Source organism: Nicotiana tomentosiformis, chromosome 6, assembly GCF_000390325.3.
Source record: "Nicotiana tomentosiformis chromosome 6, ASM39032v3, whole genome shotgun sequence".
Taxonomy (NCBI): domain Eukaryota; kingdom Viridiplantae; phylum Streptophyta; class Magnoliopsida; order Solanales; family Solanaceae; genus Nicotiana; species Nicotiana tomentosiformis.
In genome coordinates this window covers 3630245-3633858 of record NC_090817.1, presented here as the reverse complement: position 1 = coordinate 3633858, position 3614 = coordinate 3630245, and the positions used below count along the sequence as shown (strand labels likewise).

At 35.3% G+C, this 3614-nt stretch overlaps 1 long non-coding RNA gene across 1 annotated transcript; it reads right to left on the bottom strand.

The window, feature by feature from the left end:
- Positions 1-315: 315 nt before the first annotated feature.
- On the bottom strand, positions 316-1625 carry LOC108944297 (uncharacterized). Its single transcript, XR_001968301.3, has 3 exons — positions 1384-1625; positions 591-910; positions 316-470 (listed from the first exon to the last, which is right to left on the bottom strand). It is a non-coding gene; the product is annotated as an uncharacterized lncRNA (long non-coding RNA).
- Positions 1626-3614: the final 1989 nt, after the last annotated feature.

The following is a 3614-nucleotide window of genomic DNA, read 5'->3' as shown; positions in this document are numbered from 1 at the left end:
TGACATCTTACAACTTGCCACTGTGACTGTGCAACATTGCTTTCGAGAGGGAAACCAAGTAGCAGACTCGTTGGCTAAACTTGCTGCCAATACTTAACAGAGTATAATCTGTCAAACTTACCAGGAATTGTCTACAAATGCTAAAGGTCCCTTTTTATTAGATAAGTGGCAAATGCCTAGTATAAGGACAAAGTATGAAAAGTCCAATTTTTTTGTTAGTTGAAGTTTGTACAAATAGTGATCAGTAGGAGGCAGTTCGAATTCCTTCTGATTTATAGGTGATGGATTCACCATTGTCCTATACTTAGGAGGTCAGGTTTTAGCCCCTCTCAATGCTCTTTTTTGGTAATACAACACAACCTAGACTACTGTCTAGTTAAAAAAAAAAAATCTTTCAGTTTTAATGTTGTCCTTCTTTTCTGCAACTATTATCCCACAAATGAGCTTCATATCTTCCTGTCCATCTATGTCTAAAGCACATCCCGAAAAGAAAGCACAAAATCATTATAGTATATCTAAATCCATTAATTAGTTCCAAAAAGAATAAAAACCCTTAATGTAAGTCTTTAATTATATATATATATATTCACCTAGTAACACCTCTGTAAATAGAGGTGCGTTGTCCAAAGGTCTCGACCGCCTTCTTAGCCGGCGGCAGCGCCACCACAGCCAACTGCTTATTCTGCGAACTATTCTGATCAGCAGAAAAGCTACGTAGAAAACTAGCGGCTATGGTCTTCAGCTCAGAGCCATATTCGCATAGAGAAGTAGTAGTAGTAGTAGTAGTAGTTGCTGGATTTTCCCAACACACTTCAGTAGCTGCAGCAGTAATGCTAGAGGATCCTCCCAAGAAATTCTCAAGCTAGCTTTGGCGGACCATCAGCACCTTTTCCATTTTCTTCCACTCCACCTATACGTACAAAATCACATCCATACTTGTTAATCAGTCTTTACTACATATTTAAAAGCTGAATGATATCAGATCATTTAAAAGACAACTACATATATCCAAAAATTAAAGTAATTAACTTGCTAAAATAGGTTAAAACACTTGTAAATCTTTTTTACATATAAGGGTATATAGGCATACAGAGTAAAAAGCTATAATTTCATGAGTTCAATAGTACGTACGTACTGTAATAAGAATCCTAAAGGTTGATGAGTCAGACCCGTCAAATTTAAATTTGAATCACTTCATATATAGTAATTAAGTGTATACTATAGGTGAAATCTTATACTATTAATACATCATGTCTATATAGCTCAAATGCTTCTTATAAGATCTCTATGCGTGTAGCCAGCCATAGAGATTTATATATACACAGAGAGGATCTTCGTGAAAGAGAACTCGAATATAAAGAAGAGTGAAGTAGGGAACAATACTATTAGGGTTGGAGTTAAAAGCTTGGAAGAGGCAAATTAAAGTTCTGAAGCATTATTAGAAGGCAAGTTAATGTTGATATTGGAAAGTGAGAAGCCAAGCCAGTTCTCAGAAGAAGAATCCATATCCATTATCGTCGGTGAACGTGAAAGACTTTCTTTTTTCTTTGGGAAACAGCGCTATGCTTACTAAACAGTAAACACTGCCTGCTCTAGTTATTTTGTTTTCCAATAACTGATTGAAGATTTAACTTAGAATGGAAATTACACGCTTAAATCTATGTGAAAGAGTAAGGCATTAATATAAAGATATTATCTGTGTGACATAGAGTAGATGGGTAGACATAGAGAGAGAGAGATAACTATGCACGAGAACCGAGGCGTCTCTCTTACTAAATGGTTGAAAGATAATAATTTCTGTTCATATTTATTTAATTTGTTAAGGTGAGATTAGAGAGCTTTTTTCACATTGATCAACGTTGAAAGAGAAAGTAAAACAAGGGACACTTTGCCAGTTATTTTATAGAGCGAATTTTCTACATGAATTAGTCGAGATAATATATAGAATAATCAAGACTGAGGATTACTACTTGTAGATGGTAGACAATATTATCTACGGCAAAGTGCCAAATATTTCCTCTGCCTTCGAAAATGGTCTAAGAATACTTCTCGTTGTACTATTACATTATTTATACTCCTGCAGTCATACTTTGGGTTCAAATATACCCCTCATTTAAACAGAAGGACACGTATTATTGACCTGTTGGTCAATTCTAAATATCTCTTAATTAATTAAAAAGACCCATTACCCATACCTGAAAAATATGATATTTATAACATAATATATATAGTTGAAAATCTAATCTATCCTGATCTTGTCAACAATCGCTTGAAGATAAGTTGAATTAATGTCTATATATCATGCATGTTAATGACATGACAAATTAGTTCTGATCTAAAGTTGAATGTGCTAAACAGAATAATCTGTTTTCTGTTATAAAAATAATTATATTGTGGATGTCCATTTATTACTCCGCTATAGATAATCTTCCTGAAAAAGATTATTCATTTAGTACTCTGTTGAAATTTATCTACAAGCAGCTGATGCAGGCAGGCTGCAAGCAGCTCAATGAAATGATTTGTAGCAGCTTCTTATTAAACAGGCAGGTTGCAAGCAGCTCATGCAGACAGCTTACAAGTAGCTAAAGAAAAGCCTTGCAGCTGCTTCCTGAAAAGTCTCGCAGTTGCTTCCTTTCTTTTATAAATAGAGGAGTTTTCAGTTCATTATGTACATAAGTTTGAAGTTTGAATAATATATCAATCTCTCTCTATACTTATCTTCGGTTTATTTACTTTACGGTTTTTATTTTATAACACGTTATCAGCACGAGACTCTGTCATCTCGAGCAAATACTTTGAAAGTATCACAGGTACGAACTTTCATTTTCTAAATAATGTCAAATCTTTCTAAACTTGAATTTGTAGCCCTGGATATATCGGGCAAAAGCTACATGTCTTGGGTGCTTGATGCCAAAATTCATCTTGATGCGATGGGTCTGGCAGACACCATCAAGGACAAAAATCAGGCATCAAACCAAAACCGTGCCAAAGCAATGATATTCATACGCCATCATCTTGATGAGGGTCTGAAAATGAAATATCTTACTATTAAAGATCTAGTCATACTATGGGATAATTTGAAAGATAGATATGACCACCTGAAGATGGTCGTTCTTCCACATGCACGATATGATTGGACTCATTTAAGGTTACAAGATTTTAAATCTATCAGTGAGTATAATTCTGGTATGTTCAGAATTATTTTTCAATTAAAATTATGTGGTGATAATATTACTGATCATGATATGTTGGAGAAAACTTTCATTAATTTTCATGCCTCGAACATGCTCCTGCAGCAGCAATATCGAGAGATGGGATTCAAAAAGTATTCTGAACTTATCTCACATCTTCTTATAGCCGAGCAACATAATAGGCTATTAATGAAAAACCATGAAAGCCGACCTACTGGTTCTTGTCCATTCCCTAAAGTGAATGAGACGAACTTCCACCAAACTAAGCGTGGAAGAGGATGTGGCCACAGTCGTGGTCATGGCCGTGGTCGGGTAAGAAACACTAATCATGGTAATAATAATGCACCACAGAACCATCCTCACCACCAGCAGTGGAAAAGGAAGGAATAAAAGTATGAAGCAGTGCAAGCAGCAAATGCAGAA